The sequence below is a fragment of the Prunus mume genome, linkage group LG1 (genome assembly GCF_029339155.1).
Source record: "Prunus mume cultivar Tortuosa linkage group LG1, ASM2933915v1, whole genome shotgun sequence".
Lineage (NCBI taxonomy): Eukaryota > Viridiplantae > Streptophyta > Magnoliopsida > Rosales > Rosaceae > Prunus > Prunus mume.
This window is the reverse complement of record NC_142698.1, coordinates 5,648,387-5,667,424: the sequence shown is the minus strand read 5'-3', so window position 1 is coordinate 5,667,424 and position 19,038 is coordinate 5,648,387.

Sequence of the window (19,038 nt, the reverse complement as noted above, 5' to 3'; positions counted from 1 at the left end):
CCAATGTTTGAACTTGGCAGAGCTTCAATCTATTTCAAGCCCTAGAAGGCTTGTCGGATGGGCGAGAATTGAGGCCTCTTGATGCAGGACGGGGCCGTATGGTGGATTAATGATTACCGAGTGAAGCTATACTATAGTACTTGTTCGCTTTCGATCAATACCTTTTTGTAAATTAGTTGAGGTTTTCATATTGTAAAAACCCAGATTCTGCTTTGACTTGGCTTGTGCTAAATCAAATTTGTAATTAGAGAAATCTCGCTTTGTGAAATTGTTTCTTTGAATCGAACTAAAGTTGGTGACTTGAGTTCTGGCTGATCTATCTTTTGCGGATCAAAGAGTTTGGTTGCTTTAGAATATGAAGGCTTTTGAGTTCAACTGATCTTGTTTTGAATTTGTCAATATGACTTTGAGAGTTTGTGTCTTGGTTGATTTTTTGGCAGTCTTCACCTTGTTCACCCCTTCTTATATTTATAGAGAATTTGAATGAGGTTTTTAATATCTAGGGGCATAAAAAGAAATTTTCCCTTTCTAACACAGAGAAGTTATTAATCTAGCAGAAAAAGAACAATCAATAGTTAGTTCCTATGATGGTCTTTTTGCTTTTTCTAAAAGAAACCAACTCTCTTGTTCTCTATTTATTCTTTTGCAAAAACACAACCCGCCATGATGGTCCATTTGCTTTTTCTGGTGAACAACTATCCTACTTCCTACTTATCTCTTGCAAATATAACTTGCTTTGGTGCAGAGCTTTTTTGCACATAGAAAGGGGATTTGATCTTCTTTTCCTGGTTTTTAAAATGGAGAAGGTTTTCATTAATTGCCTTAGTTGAGAATTTTGACTTTTCAAAGTCAGAAAGTCATGTGGGTTTTTTTTGAGAAAAGATCTTTCAAGAAAAAGAATCTGTTGACTTGTACTTCGGGGTTTGAGATCAGATGGTGAGAGTTTAGAAGCTGAGCCTTTGAACCAAAGTTTGGTGTGTCAAATTTAATTGCTAATAATTGTAATTAATTTTTTGACCATGGTAATATTTGTAACCTGCCCAAAAAAATGGTCTGGGCCATTTTAGCATTTTGGGTTGATTCCCAATTCCAATAGATACAAAGCCCAATCAGTTTTTGTTATTATAGGCCATTTAACCAAATGGGCTGGCATGCAGAATTTTGGCCCAAAAAGTATGAGATTACCTTATAATACTATTCAAGTCATATATATTTGCAGATTACGCTTTGTGCTTTAATTCAAGCAACTAACTTGAAACATTGAGGCACAACTTTGCACTTTAATTGAAGCAAATCCACAGGCATGTCTTGTGTTTTAATTTATCTTTGTGGAACAGGCACGGTAAGCAGTCATCAACGGACTTTTCTTGGTTGAGAAAGTAGAAGGATCGTATGTCAAGATGAAGTTAGAGCTGTACTATATTTAAATTCAGCAAACCTTGATTCGGATCCTGGTGAATGTATATAGATGTATTAGTTGAAACTTTGTAATGCAATAAACTTGCGTTGATTTAATCTTCTCCACACCCCCCCCCCACCCAAAAAAAAAAAAAACACTATCACCATGAGGTGATCTCACACCCAAAAGATGATAATCAACTAAAGTACACAAGTTTTACAGATAATGAACTGTTTCGTTAACTTCATTTTAACATTATCAAAAGTGTCTTGGTTAAATGGCCTAACTCACGTCTATATTTTTAAATTTATGAATCTTAAAAGTGTATAATGCAAGTCAAAAGATCCTTAGTTCAGTTATATTTCCAATGAGACTGCCTAAACTATGAAAAGCAAAAACACATATCATATACATTTGAACAATAACAATTTCAAAGAATAAATCTGAAATGTTGGTTTAGCTACTAGCAGTTAAAATGAGTATAGAATATATAATGCAACTCTGGGAGGTTCCTCTTGTTTCAAACATAAAAGATTCATCAATTTCTTTTCTTGGTTAGTCCAACACCGTATTCATAAGCTCTTACCACTAAACTATGGACCATTGACACAATTCCCATTCTAATTAAAGTGTGCCCAATTAAAAACTTTTCAATCAGAATCTGAATTTACGATGCAACTTCCATTAGTTTTTAATTATGGTGTGCCATTTTTCCACGTAAAAAAACAAAATGAAGCATATCTTAAACCTCAAGTGCACAAAATGAAGGATATAGAAAAGTGAAATTTAGTGAGAAACCCAAAAGAAACAAGCAGCTTTCAAAAATACCCAAAACATTTTCAAATTGGCATGAAAGCCCCTTATCTTAAATGACAAAGACATGCAAGCCCTAGGTGTCTCTCCTCCACAAAAGATGAAAGCAACATTTAAAGTCCTTATCTTTTTCAGCAACAGCAGTGAACAGTGCCAGCAAGCGATGCAGAACAACAGTGTAGCAGCCCATATTTTTAAGACTTTGTTTGTTTGTGCATGTGAATCTGAAATCGTCATGTGAATTCGTTGGATTGTATAGAGTGTACATGTGAAGTGCATATGAAAGGTATAAGAGAGTTCAGAGAGGATATCATATAAGGAGGCTTCTCCTCTCATCCTTAGCAAAAGAATAGAGGTCGGTGAAAATGGTATATATAGTTTGTAAATCCGAAGAAAAAAGTACAACATCAGAGAAGAAAAAATCTCAGTACTTCCTCCTTCAGTTTTCAATCAATAAAACTCTATTTGTTCATATACTTTCTCTTATCCACATATTATACTTACTTACTCCGACCACTGTTAATACCGTCGACCACTATTAATATCTCTGACTATTGTTAATACTCGGTAATAACAATAATCCAGCAACATAAGCAATTAAGTAAGTCTTTTTCTTTTTTATTTTGGGTTTCTTAGTAGACTTCTTGTCCAAAACATGGACACACTTTTCATAATTATGTTATTATTTTGCTAAACTAACGATCAATACTTTGTTTGAGCACTTAGTCATATTTGATATTTGCCATAACAATAATTGGATGTCTGTCAGGGAACTTTTGAGTTCTGCTCCATAGCCCTTTAAGTTGGCATCTTCGCAATTCCATGTTCTAGTTTCATGTTCTAGGCATAGTAACTGGTTGTTATTTTGGCTTTTAGAAAACCTTGACTGGGACCCGCTTCAAAAATGGTATCAGAGCTTTAGTTTAGTACCTTAATAATATAATTATACGAGTAAAGTACTTTGAGGATAAAAGTCAATCAAAACAACGGAAACCAACGTTTTACAACCTATTAAAATTTTGTTAATTACAAGAATCACCAATTAAGAACAATAAACCCTTTGCATGTTTGGCCATTGGTGAACCTATTAGAATAAAAGAAAGGTTACAAGACTTAAAGAAACAAAAAACAGAATACCAAAACAAAATTAGGAATCTAGAAGAATTTATAAAATCATCAAAAGTAGATAATTATCCTTGAAGAAAACTAGAAGTACAAAATAGTATAACAAGAAATCAATATCATTTATAAGTTCGTAAAGAATCCATAGAAGCTTTCCAGGAGCATTTAGGCATCTTAAAAGAAAAAGGTAGACTTAGATAAATTTTAATTATATGATAGAATACCTTAATTTAGAAATCAATGAACAATAAAAGAAAAAAATAACTTTAGATAATAACACATTAGTTTGTTATTTTTCACAAAAAGAACACAAATATATATTGCATAGCAGTAACAGTCCCTTAGAAAATAGTATTATTGACCTTTTAATTAGTCAAGCAGAAAGTGTAAAATTTGAACATAACAAAATTAATAGGATAATTCAACAGTTATTAGAATATCTTCATAAAAATTCCTTAAAAACAATTCGACAAAACTTAGACTATATAACATCTCAATTAGAAAATAATAATAGGAATATCCAAAGATTTCTTAGTAAGAAAGAAATAAAAGAACTCATAGATCTTATAGATAGTAAACCAAAACAAATAAAACTCCAGTCATTAGAAATTATTGAGCCGTTTTCACTTTGAGGGGGGAGGAGGCCCTTGTTTTTCCTCTCCTCTCCCCTCTTTCTCTTCCTCCCTCTCTTCTTCAGAGACAAATGGTTTTCTCTCATAGGCGATTGTGATTTGTTCTGATTTTCCTCCAACCATCATAGGCGATTGCGTCTCAGCGTTGGATCTCTACCTGCGTTTTGACGTCGGATCTCTACCACCATCTTTTTTGATGTTTCTTTATGTTCGGAATAAGTCACAGAGACTCTGTAGGTTCTCTGTGAGTTTTCATCTCTCCTTTTGTGAGAGCTTTTCACCTCTCCTTTGGGAGAGCTTTTTATCTCTCCTTTGTGAGAGTTTTATTTGTATTGTTATGGCTTGGTTTTTTCAAGCTTTGTCTATTTTTGATTATTCTGAGTTTGCAATCTTGGTTGGGATGCCTATGCTAGAGTTTATTCGATCCTGCATGATCGTTAGTGGAGGCGCACTAGATTGTCTTAATTTTGTTGTTCGACCGCTCCGTTATTGTAATCACCCTTTGTGGTTAGTTTGTTTTGGCCCCTTTTGGCTAATGACTTTTTTGGCTGAATTATGAATGCAATCCTAGAATTTCTCAAAAATAAAAAAATAAAAAAAATTATTGAGCAATTAAAATTAGAAGTGCAAAAAATAAAATTAGTGCAAAAAAACATTAACTGAACAAGTAGAGAAGTTACATAGTTAGATAGACTTTTAGTTTCATGACATATTCTAAAATTAATAATAAATATATCAAAGCATTAGAAGAAGTTGGTCAACTAGATAAGGAACCAGTAGGTCTTATAGACTTTACAACATCTGTAGTAAGTACTAATATTCCTATTAGACAAAATAATTTAATTATCCAATTAATTTTAAATTTAGCTAAAAAAGTAGATTAATTAGAAGAACAAATGACATAAATTAATCAAGTAGTACACAATACGACTTCTACACTACCCAAAGACTTAGTTGACAAATTAGAAAATTTAACCTTAGGAAATAATCCTCATAGAAGAAAAGATAGAATAAATCCATTTGATAATACTAAATGGAACTCTTTAGAAGAAAAGGAAAAGAAATAGTTATAACAGAAGATAGATACCCTAATGAACAAGAAGCACAAGAATTTCTTAGAAAAGGCTTTGAAAAATCTCAGAAAAATAAATATAATTTATATCAATTAGGAAGATTTGAAAATAGGCATAGTATTGTAAGTAGCATCAGTCAATATTAAGTAAGCTGTATAGATAAAGAAGTAACTCTTAATTTACTTAGTAACACAACAATAGAACACCTTAAAAAATCACACTATCAACAAATTCATATAGGAACAATTATGATAGGAATAGCTAGACTCACTAGAGCACAAGTAGGAACTAAAGCACTAGTATACATATATGATGACAGATGGGATAACCATCAGCAAGCAGCTATAACCATAGTAGAAGTAGATCTGAGCACAAACTTAGCAGTCATAGGATGTATTCCCAATTATGTCATGAATATTAGAGAATTTAGTAAGCATATAAAAATTAGCATAAGAACAAAAAATTATAATATGAAATGTGAGTACAAAAATTTAAAAATCAGTCTTATGTATGTAGGAAAATTTTCAAATAGTTATAATTACAAATTTAATGTAGAATTTCAAAATTTAGTACAAACTTTTGGTAGTAAACATGTTAATATGATAGAGGCAAAACCGGTAGATAATAGTTTTTTAGAAGGAACAGAATGGATTTTACCCAACCTACAAGTAACAAAAAATAAACAACCTGATAAAGCACAAATTTTTGAAAATTGTATAGGTGAAGCAGTAGTAAGATTTACTAATTATAAACAAATAAATGACATAGAAGATTTAGAAGAAGAAATACATATGGCATTTGATAATTTAGAAATAAACATGATTGAGTCTAATTTTGATAATATGGTCGATAAACTCATAGATGACATAGATAATTTAGATGAAGAAGAATATATAGAAAAACACAAAACTTATGATTTAGGATTACATAGATTATCATATAAAGAAATGAAAGATTTAATTTTAAATATAGGATTAGAACATATTTTAGGAGAAAAAGAATATCAAAATATGTTAATTGAAGTAGAATGCATGCCAATAGAAGATAAGTATAGTTCACTGGACCATTTGTAGCCCCTGCAAGTAGAACACATCAACAAAATCTTAGGCAAACTAATGAACCATATAGAGAAAATAATGAAGAAACCGGTAGAAATGCTTTCCAACAAGAAGCATTTGAAATAAGAAAAAATAGAATCCCTTATAAAGGAATTGAACAAATTAGTTTAGCAAGAAATATATTAAATTTAGATCACGTAGACCCACAGGATTGGGAAAAAACTATAGAAAGATGGGAAAAAGGTTGTGTACATGCAACATTAATGTTAGATTTTAGTAATAATAAACACATGTTAGATTACTTTGAGCATACTTTAGATGGAATGGTTTTTGATTATTTTCAAGCATGGAAAACTAAAAATCCAAGAGAATATCAAGCAGCAAAAGAAATATTTAATATAGATGCTTTTGTTAAATTAACTAAATATGAATTTTTAGATCATAACAGATTAGATGGTAGAAATGAACAAGAACAAATTAGAGCCATAAGAAATTTAGGACAACTACAAATTTGTGATTTACAATATATTAGTGAATATACTTAAGACTTTTTCAAGTATTTAGGAAGAACATGTAGAATTGATTGTCTTAATCAAGCGTGATTGATCTGCCACGACTGCGTACTTGACCTAGCCTTTGCCCTCGGGCATAGGTCCAATGAGGTCAAGTCCCCACTGGGCGAATGGCCAAGGACTGACCATGGCTGTTAAAGGTTCAGCTGGGAGTTGCGGGATATTGGCAAACCGCGACACTTGTCGCACTTCTGGGTGAAGGCTTGGGCATCGGTGTGAAGTGAGGGCCAGAAGTATCCTTGCCTAATGGCCTTATGCGCAAGGGAGCGGGCGCCTGAATGACGCCACAGATGCCTTCGTGAATTTCCCGGAGGACATAGTGGCCTTCCTCTGGGGTCGCATCGAAGGTAGGGTGCTGAATCCGCGCTATACAGGCGCCATTAATGATCGTATCGGGCGGAGCGATAGCGAACACGCCGCGCCTCAGCAGGGTCGCGGGTAGCGTCCGGTTCTGCAAAAATTGGAGGATGGGGTCCATCCATGTTGGGCTGTGGTCGATGGCACAGATGAGTGGTGTCCGTGTGCTTGGCTGATCTAAGATTTCCATGTGGATATTACGGCCAAGACCTTGTTCTATGGCTGAGGCTAGTCTAGCTAGGGCATCGGCATGGCTATTCTCCGAGCGTGGTACCTGGTTTATGAAATAAGCGTTGAAGGTTGCAAGCAAATGGCGGGTATGTTGGAGGTAGGCTGCCATAAACATGTCCTTGGCAGTGAAGTCCTGGTTGACTTGGTGGACAACGAGCTGTGAGTCGCTGAAAATCTGAATTTGCCTAGCGCCCATCTCCTTGGCTAACCGGAGGCCAGCTAAGAGTGCTTCGTATTCGGCCTCATTGTTGGAGGCGTGGAATTGGAAGCGAAGGGCGTACTCCAGGACAACTTTGTCGGAGAGATGAGAACAAGGCCGACTCCGCATCCCGGGCGTTGGAAGAACCATCCACATACAAAGTCCATAAGGGCTGTGTTATGTCTAGGCGCCGTTGCTAGCGACGTGGACCGGGCTCGGTAGGAGTGGGCTCCATCGTAATCTATGGACTCGCCACGGCATGGGTTCGGTGAATTCGGATATAAAGTCACCATGCCGCCCTTCGTGGTGGCGGGGTTTGTAGTGGATATCGAATTCGCCAAGCTCAATGGCCCACTTGACTAGTCTCCCAAAGTCTCCGGCTTCTGCAATACTTGCCGAAGTGGTTGATTGGTTAAGACATGAATGGTATGAGCACGAAAGTACGGCGAGGCGCCGAGCCGAGACTACAGGCGAATGCCAATTTCTCGATGTCCGCGAACCTCGGCATCTTGTAACGCTTTGGCGACGTAATGCATCGGGTGCTCGGACCGTTCTTAGTCCGATGAGCACAGAACTGACCGAGCCGAGACGGAGAGATAGATCATGAGGTGTCTCCGTGTTCGTGTTGACAATAAAGGGCTCGGCCCATATACGCCTTCAGCTCTGAAAGCTTTGTCGCACTCAGCGGTCCAGGTAATACTCCGCTTGCTACCCTTAAGTGCCTTGAAGAAGGGGGCGCAGCGATCAGTGGCTTTGGAGATGAATCGTCAGGGCTGCGACTTGCCCGGTAAGGCTCTGGATGTCCTTGATCGTCTTGGGTATGGCCATGTCTAATATGGCCTTGATCTTTTCTGGATTGGCCTCAATACCCCTCTGGCTGATCATGAAGCCAAGGAATTTGCCTGAAGCCACCCCAAATGCACACTTGGTGGGGTTGAGCCTCATCCTATACTGCTTCAGAATGGTGAACATGGCTGAGAGGTTGGGGATGTGCTGGTCAGTAGTGCGACTCTTGACGAGCATGTCATCGACATAAACCTCCATGGTGTTGCCAATCAGGGGAGCGAAGATGCCGTTCACCAGACGCTGATATGTGGCCCCGGCATTCTTGAGGCCGAAGGGCATGACCTTATAGCAGTAAAGGCCACGATCCGTGATGAAGGAGGTATGTGCCTGGTCCTCAGGATGCATGAAAATCTGGTTGTACCCCGAGTAAGCATCCATGAAGCTGAGAAGGGCGTGGCCCGTGGCATCAACTAACCGGTCGATGCGGGTAGGGGAAGCTATCCTTCGGCAGGCTCGATTGAGGTTGGTGTAGTCTACACACATGCGCCAGCCCTTCGTACCCTTTCGGACCATCACCACATTGGCCAGCCAGGTGGGATAGTCCACCTCCTTGATAAATCCAATGCTAGTTAGCTTGTCCACCTCTGCCCTCATGGCCTCGTATCGCTCGGGTCATAAGCACGACGCTCGCCGAACGGGTCGAACGCAGATTAATCTTGCCGGTGGGATATGATCTTAGGTGATATGCCGGCATGCCATTGTACGACCGCCGAAGACCTCGCATTAAGCGGCGAAGGCGACAAGATCGTAACGAAGCTCCTGTGAGAGAGAGGTGCTAATCCCGACTGTCGGTCCGGATGTTTTCATTAAGAGTAACCACTCAAGATCTTCCAGTGTTCGGCCTGTGGGGTAACAGATTCCTCCTAGGGTCCTCGGCCGCTCGGTGCCGCCTTGAACCGTGTTGGAGCTCGGGTTATCATGAGGGCCTCACCCGATGTTGGCGGGTGGTGAACCCTTCGCCGGCGTAGCAGCCGGGCGCAAGTTGGTCTCCACGCACCGTGCTGTGCCATGAGGTGTAGGAAACTTGAGCAGCAGCATATGGGTGGAGATGAAGACCTTCATTTGGGCCATGGCGGGGCGGCCGAGGATGACATTGTAGGTGTGGGGCAGTCGATAATGAGGAAGGGAGTGGTGATTGTCCTCACTGGGGTGCCAATCCGATAGAAATGGGAGATGAATGCTTCCAATGGGCTGGACCACCTCACCAGAGAAGCTCACTAGGGGTGTGATGCTTCGGTCGAGCAGTGAGATGGGACCGAGCTCGTTGAAGGCCTCAAGAAACATCACACCGACCGAACCGCCAAAGTGTCCACGTGATACGCCCACATCAAAGTTAGAAATGTCGGAGCGGATAATGATTGGGTTATCGTGGGGGAGGATAACATCGCGCTCTTCCTCCTCACGAAGGTAATGGGAGCCCACCTGATTTGTGCGTCTTCGCAAGCGTCCCTACTCTGGCCAAGACCAGTGCGCATAGGTGGAGCGGACATAATGTTTGATGGAGTTGTTGGAGGTTCCAGCCAGGGTGGGACCACCACTGATAGTTGAGATCATGTTGATCTGACGTTGGTGAGGGTTAGGTGGGGGTGGGAGATTGCTCACGTACTTATCCAGTTTCCCATCGCGAATAAGTCCTTCGATGATGTTGCGCAAGGCAACACAAGATTCGGTGTCGTGTCCACCGAACTGATGAAAGCGACAGAAGACACCCGTGTTGGGCATGGGCTTGCTGCCTGGTCTCCGGGAGGCTTGGGTATTATAGGTGCCTCGTGCACCAGGACATTTTCGTAGGTGGTGTTCAGGGTGGTGAAGACCTCGAACCGGGCTTGGGTGAGAAGGGAAGTGGAGCCCGATCGCCTGCCCCGCGGGTTAACCCTGGAGTGGTGGTTGTTATGTCCGCCTGCCTGCTATTGTTGAAGGTATCTGGTAGTTATCCTTCCGCTTAGTGCCGGGTACCACGGTACTTGGGGCGGGAGTAGAATGTTGAGGCGGGCTGAGGTGGGTCTTGAAGCGGGTTGGGGATCGTGAAAGGATGATGTGCCGGGTGGCCGGGCCACGCTTTGAGTTGAAATACTCACCTTGGCGTGCACCGCGGCCTGCTTCATTAATTCAAGACACGTGTTCCAAGGGTTGCTTGTGGACAAGGTATCGAAAGTTAGACTCTCGGAGGCCACTCTTGAAAGCACCAAGACGGCACGATCATCGGTCTCGGGCAGCGGGCGTTTCGTGGTGAACTCGCGATACTCCTCGAAGAGGCTCATCCTCACCGCTAAGCATGTACAGTGTCGTCCGCAGAGTAGAGGCGATCACCGATCATGAAATGGTCCAGAAAGCCCGCTTCATCACAAACGTATTGATGGTGCGGGGCTTAGCTCAGAGAACCAATTCGTGGCCGCACCACCGAGGGTAGATGGGAAGAGGAGGCACATGCCCTCGTCCGTTAAGCCCTTGCATCCCATGGCGGTGGAAAGAATGTATGTGGGTGAGGGATCCTCCGTGCAGTGTAGAAGGCGGCGGAGGGGCTGGATTTCCTTCTCCTGGTGGAAATTAAGGATGCGCTTCGGTAAAGGGCCCAGTCGTGGCTTTGCCCAGAGGGGTAGGTGGTTGCGCTGCTGCTCATTCTCCAGCGTCGGACCTTCTCAAAGAGAAGTCTCATTGTCAGTCGGCATGAGGGAGAGTCTCGGTTGCTGGAGGTCCGTGTGTGTGTGGCCAGGAGCTAGATAAGGGTCAGTCCATCGAACTCCTCGGTGTGATAAGGCTCGCGCTCTTCTGAGTAATCATGCTCCCAATCATCCGAGTCCCCCATACCCTCTCCAGTAGGCACATGGATTGGTTTTGGTGGTGGGCCTAGGTGTGTGACCTTTGGGTCTTGGAGATTGACGGGGATAAGAAGGGGTCCCGTCTGACGGTCCAGGATACGGTCTCTGCAATCCTGTAGACCTTCGTTGGTTCATGAGGCCGGTTCCTCGGCGGGGAGATACGGAGAAGGCGCGACTTGGTCGTCTCCGGATGGAGGGGGTCCTTACCCTTGCTGGGCCTAGGCTGGATTGGGGGCCATGGTGGGAATGCTCACTGGTTTGGCTGTGTGCGCTGTGCCTCGGTAAGGCTGTACTGGGAGCCCAGGCCTGGTTCCGTTCCCAGTTTTGCTTCAGGATGCAGTAGTCGTGTTCCAGTTCAACATTCCCGGAGTGAAGATGGTCACATTTCTCGGACATCTTGACGATATCTTGGCGCGGAGGAGTTCCACCTCGGCCCGGAGGTTGACCTCTGCGATGGTCCCTCTCGAGAGGTACCTTCCTGAGGGATACTGCGCTGGGCATCGCGGCTATCCTCGTTAGGCATGGCTGAGTGTGGAGTGAAGAAGAGGCGACGGGGCCGGATAGGTGAAGGAGCCAGCTGGGCTGGTAGAGAAAAATGGGTTTTAAGTATTGGTTTCCCACAGACGGCGCCAAACTGTTGATGCTCTTTTTCGAGAGGGTCAACTTAGAGATAGGGGGTTGTCCTTAGCAAGAGAAGGGCCTGGGCCTTCGGTAGAGGGCTAGCCTGCAAAGACAAACATAGGAGAAGCAATCGTTAAGCTTCGGACACCGGTGTGGTGCCGGCCGAAGGCTCTCCGATGCCTGAGTCAGCTAGGGTGAGTGACTATTGCAAAGTAGCAGTAATAGTAAGAGAGAGAAGTTACCCTTTTTCTTGGTTACTGTTCCCATTTATAGGGAAGTAAAAGTAGGAGGTTTGCACAAAGTTCCGATGTGGGACTTTGTGCAAGTTGCTGTGATGATGACACGTGTCTCCTGTGTTTTAGGTTTGGCAGTTGAGCTTCGGCAGGTGGTTGTCCCTTCGGAAGAGCATCTCCCTTTGGCAGGGAGGAAGACATGTCTACCTTGGTGTTCAATCACGCTTGGTTAATTATGGTGTAAACAGGAATATCCAAAGATTTCTTAGTAAGAAAGAAATAAAAGAACTCATAGATCTTATAGATAGTAAACCAAAACAAATAAAACTCCAGTCATTAGAAATTATTGAGCCGTTTTCACTTTGAGGGGGGAGGAGGCCCTTGTTCTTCCTCTCCTCTCCCCTCTTTCTCTTCCTCCCTCTCTTCTCCAGAGACAAATGGTTTTCTCTCATAGGCGATTGTGATTTGTTCTGATTTTCCTCCAACCATCATAGGCGATTGCGTCTCAGCGTTGGATCTCTACCTGCGTTTTGACGTCGGATCTCTACCACCATCTTTTTTGATGTTTCTTTATGTTCGGAATAAGTCACAGAGACTCTGTAGGTTCTCTGTGAGTTTTCATCTCTCCTTTTGTGAGAGCTTTTCACCTCTCCTTTGGGAGAGCTTTTTATCTCTCCTTTGTGAGAGTTTTATTTGTATTGTTATGGCTTGGTTTTTTAAGCTTTGTCTATTTTTTATTATTCTGAGTTTGCAATCTTGGTTGGGATGCCTATGCTAGAGTTTATTCGATCCTGCATGATCGTTAGTGGAGGCGCACTAGATTGTCTTAATTTTGTTGTTCGACCGCTCCGTTATTGTAATCACCCTTTGTGGTTAGTTTGTTTTGGCCCCTTTTGGCTAATGACTTTTTTGGCTGAATTATGAATGCAATCCTAGAATTTCTCAAAAATAAAAAAATAAAAAAAATTATTGAGCAATTAAAATTAGAAGTGCAAAAAATAAAATTAGTGCAAAAAAACATTAACTGAACAAGTAGAGAAGTTACATAGTTAGATAGACTTTTAGTTTCATGACATATTCTAAAATTAATAATAAATATATCAAAGCATTAGAAGAAGTTGGTCAACTAGATAAGGAACCAGTAGGTCTTATAGACTTTACAACATCTGTAGTAAGTACTAATATTCCTATTAGACAAAATAATTTAATTATCCAATTAATTTTAAATTTAGCTAAAAAAGTAGATTAATTAGAAGAACAAATGACATAAATTAATCAAGTAGTACACAATACGACTTCTACACTACCCAAAGACTTAGTTGACAAATTAGAAAATTTAACCTTAGGAAATAATCCTCATAGAAGAAAAGATAGAATAAATCCATTTGATAATACTAAATGGAACTCTTTAGAAGAAAAGGAAAAGAAATAGTTATAACAGAAGATAGATACCCTAATGAACAAGAAGCACAAGAATTTCTTAGAAAAGGCTTTGAAAAATCTCAGAAAAATAAATATAATTTATATCAATTAGGAAGATTTGAAAATAGGCATAGTATTGTAAGTAGCATCAGTCAATATTAAGTAAGCTGTATAGATAAAGAAGTAACTCTTAATTTACTTAGTAACACAACAATAGAACACCTTAAAAAATCACACTATCAACAAATTCATATAGGAACAATTATGATAGGAATAGCTAGACTCACTAGAGCACAAGTAGGAACTAAAGCACTAGTATACATATATGATGACAGATGGAATAACCATCAGCAAGCAGCTATAACCATAGTAGAAGTAGATCTGAGCACAAACTTAGCAGTCATAGGATGTATTCCCAATTATGTCATGAATATTAGAGAATTTAGTAAGCATATAAAAATTAGCATAAGAACAAAAAATTATAATATGAAATGTGAGTACAAAAATTTAAAAATCAGTCTTATGTATGTAGGAAAATTTTCAAATAGTTATAATTACAAATTTAATGTAGAATTTCAAAATTTAGTACAAACTTTTGGTAGTAAACATGTTAATATGATAGAGGCAAAACCGGTAGATAATAGTTTTTTAGAAGGAACAGAATGGATTTTACCCAACCTACAAGTAACAAAAAATAAACAACCTGATAAAGCACAAATTTTTGAAAATTGTATAGGTGAAGCAGTAGTAAGATTTACTAATTATAAACAAATAAATGACATAGAAGATTTAGAAGAAGAAATACATATGGCATTTGATAATTTAGAAATAAACATGATTGAGTCTAATTTTGATAATATGGTCGATAAACTCATAGATGACATAGATAATTTAGATGAAGAAGAATATATAGAAAAACACAAAACTTATGATTTAGGATTACATAGATTATCATATAAAGAAATGAAAGAATATAGGATTAGAACATATTTTAGGAGAAAAAGAATATCAAAATATGTTAATTGAAGTAGAAAGAATGCATGCCAATAAAAGATAAGTATAGTTCACCTAGACCATTTGTAGCCCCTGCAAGTAGAACACATCAACAAAATCTTAGGCAAACTAATGAACCATATAGAGAAAATAATGAAGAAACCGGTAGAAATGCTTTCCAACAAGAAGCATTTGAAATAAGAAAAAATAGAATCCCTTATAAAGGAATTGAACAAATTAGTTTAGCAAGAAATATATTAAATTTAGATCACGTAGACCCACAGGATTGGGAAAAAACTATAGAAAGATGGGAAAAAGGTTGTGTACATGCAACATTAATGTTAGATTTTAGTAATAATAAACACATGTTAGATTACTTTGAGCATACTTTAGATGGAATGGTTTTTGATTATTTTCAAGCATGGAAAACTAAAAATCCAAGAGAATATCAAGCAGCAAAAGAAATGTTTAATATAGATGCTTTTGTTAAATTAACTAAATATGAATTTTTAGATCATAACAGATTAGATGGTAGAAATGAACAAGAACAAATTAGAGCCATAAGAAATTTAGGACAACTACAAATTTGTGATTTACAATATATTAGTGAATATACTTAAGACTTTTTCAAGTATTTAGGAAGAACATGTAGAATTGATTGTCTTAATCTGTTAGATACTTACATGACAAAAATTAAAGGACCAATAGGAAAAAGAATTTGGAATGAATGGTAGAAACACCCTAGGAAACTAGATGTATCCATAGGAGCAAGAATACAACATGTATATGATATATTACGATCAAAATGTAGTCAAATAAAAGCAAAAAGACAAATTAGAAAACAATTTTACATGAGTTGTAAAAATATAGATATACCTAAACAATATGGATGTTATAGAAAATTTAAGCAGAAAAAGCCATATAGAAAAACTTATAGAAAATATAGACCTTATAAACAACAACATAAAAATGTTAGAATTCAACCTTCAAAAAATTTTAGAAGAAGAAAATATATGCTTAAACAATTTAGAAAAAGAACAAATAAACCATGGATTAGAAAGTATAAAATACCTAATAAAAGTACATGTAAATGTTATCTTTGTGGTGAAGTAGGACATATTAGACCTAAGTGTCCCAAATTAGGAAAACAACCTAGAGAAAAAATACAATTAATTGAGCAATTTCAATTAGAAGATGATGAGGACTTAGAATCAATTTATAGTCTAGATGATAACCTAAGCGATAATGAAAGCATTTATAGTGTTAATGCCTTAGACTTAGAATCAGAATCAGATTACTCTAGTAATTCCGATAGTGAATTAGATGAATATATGTGTATGTTTGAAGAACAAGCGGAGCATGAAGAATTTAAAATATGTTAATTTAAGATGGCGTCAAGAATGTAATCAATGTAAGAAAATAGTGGTAGAAAAATATTAGACTAAGACAATAGTTTATTGTAAACCTTGTTTCGATAATAGACCAATAGAAATAAATATAGTTGAAATAGATAACAATAATCAAAAGAATAACCGCCCTAGTATAGAAAAACAAAAGACTAGTTCATTAATAACAATTAATTGTGAGTTAGAATTATGAAAAGAAAATAAAATTCAAACAACAGCCATGATAGATATAGGAAGCATATAAAATGTAATAAAAGAAGAGTTAGTGCCAAAACAATTTAGGCAAAAATTAGCTAGACCAGTAAGAATTATACAATTTGATACAAGACCTGTATACTTAACACACTATATTAACAATATACCAATTATGATAGAAAGACAACAATTTAATTTACCCTTAACCTTTATATCCCCAGTAGGATCATATCCCTTTATCTTAGGATTAAATTTCTTAAAAAGTTTACAAGTAGTATTTTTATATACACCTCTAGACATTACATTTTTTAAGAAAGGAATAACCACAATAGATCAAAGTAATATATTAGAATCTTATAATAGTATTAACATAGAAGAACAAAATTTTAGATATAACATGGAAGAATTAGAAGAAATAAGTAAAGAAAAAATAGATGAACAAAATGATCTAGAATATGATGATATAATATTTGATCATGAGTATCCAATTATAGGAAAAGTAGAACCTTTAGAAATTATGCAAATAGATAGACCAAAAAATTTAGAAGAATTGTTACAATTAGCTGAACAAACTAGAATTATAGGAGATCCCCAATTACATTGGAAATTGGAATAAGAATAATATATTAGCAAAATTAGACATTATTAATCTAGACCTAACAATTAAAACAGCAGATATGCCTTGTAACTTGTTAGATAAGCAAGAATTTGAACAGCAGATAAAAGAACTTTTAAACTTAAAAGTAATTAGACCTTCAAAATCTAGGCATAGATTAGCAGCCTTTGTAGTTAGAAAACATTCAGAACTTAAGAGAGGTAAAGCTAGAATAGTGTATAATTATAGGAGATTAAATGATAATACTTATGAAGATAGTTATAAACTACCAAATAAGGATGAACTTATGAATAAAATTCAAGAAAGTAAATATTTTAGTAAGTTCGATTGTAAATAAGGATTTTGGCAAATTAGATTAGCAGAAGAATCAATCCAATGGACAACATTTACTTGTCCAGAAGGACATTTTGAATGGCTTGTAATGCCATTTGGATTAAAAAATGCACCATCGATCTTCCAAAGAAAGATGGACCAAATCTTTAAGAAGTATGATAATTTTTGTAGTGTATATGTAGATGATATACTAGTTCCTAGTAAAAATAAAAATGAACATAGAAAACACTTAGAAATTATTTTAAAAGAATTTATCGACAATGGTATAGTCACAAGTAGGAATAAAGTAGAACTTGAAAAACAAGATATAGAATTCTTAGGTATGTATATTAAGTCAGGAACTATACAATTACAGGAGCAGATAGCTAAAAAAGTGTTAGAATTTCCAAATAAATTAGAGGATAAAAAACAATTACAAGCATTTTTAGGCTTATTAAATTATTCTATAAGTTTTATCTCTGATTTAGGAAGAAAAATTGCAGCATTGCATAGTAAAACCAGTAAAACGGGTCAAAAATATTTTAATAGTGAAGATATTAAATTAGTTCAAAGCATCAAACAAGATATAACTCAACTTAAACCTTTATCATTACCATTAGACAATAATTACAAAATAGTTGAGATAGACACATCATCAATAGGATGGGCAGGAATATTGTATTAGAAGAAATACAAAGAAGAACCAAAATATGAAGAAAAAGTTTGTAGATATGCATCAGGAAAATTTAATGATATATAGGCTAGACTTCCGGCTACTGACTTAGAAATATTAGGAGTAATTAATTCCCTTGAAGCATTTTCATTATTTTTACATAATTAAATATTTACTATTAGAACAGATTGTCAGAATATTGTTTCTCATTATAATAAAATTACTACTAATAAACAAGCAGTCCGAGAGATGGGTCAATTTTGTTGATTCTATTACAGGAAATGGATTTAGACCGATATTTAAGCATATTAAAGGTATGGATAATACTTTAGCAGATATCTTATCCCATATTATTCATTAACAAGTATGCAGTATTTTGGACCGTCATCATCTGGCAGCAAAAATATTGGTATACCATCACAAGGTGGTAATCCATTAAGCATAAATAGTCAAGCACGATCAGTAGTAAATACTTATTTTTATAATGGAATTTCAGTACAAGAAGTTAGAAATCCTGCTTTAAAATATTGTACTCAAGCATCATTAGCAGATAAACAAAAAGTTCTTTTAGACAATTTTTGGAATATTAGAACTAATACTGAAAGCATGAGAAGAGGGCATGAAAAACTTATTAGAGCCCTTAAGCAAGAGTCTTAAGCATATAATTATGATTATAAAAGAGCAAAACAACAACTTTCTTTTTTGCAGGAAAAGCATCTAGAGCAAAAGAATGAATATGATACAATAGTAAAAAAATTTAGAATCATTAATTTAAGATGTCAAAATCTACAAGAGGCTAATGAGCCCAACTTACTTGACATAATAGAGAATTTTCCCTTGAGCACAAATCTAAGAATCCCTATTTTCTTCAAATTCTAGCTAGAGAAAGGTACAGATTTTTACCACAAGATGTCAAGAGTCATATAATTAGATTAGAGTATGAGCAAAATACATCTCTCCAAATATATATCCAAGCTTTTCTTTCCAATTTAAAAAATAATCCACAACCTGGCATCAAAATTATTACCAAAAACTGTTCTCATTATATTATTCACTTAGCTAGTATTAACATGGTTGAATATAGAGAACTGCATTTAGAGCATAAACAAAAAACAATCACAATCACTCCAACATTTTTAGCATAATATGGTTATTTATGTCAACTTTATGTTGAAAGTAGTGATCATTTAGATTCATTCTCCTCAAAATTTAAAGAAGTCATAAGTTTTTATCTTCCTCTTTGGAAAAATGTAAAATTAGATTTCACCAGCATACCCCCAGAATGATTTGAGGATAACATTTACCAGATAGAGCACAACACAGAATTATTATTTCTTTTAATGAACTACTTAGTCTGGCAAAATCAGCAAAAATAGGAATTCTTACCAAGCAAGACGTTTAGAAATATAGAGGAGCGATTATAGCTGAACAACAACTATTCAATGA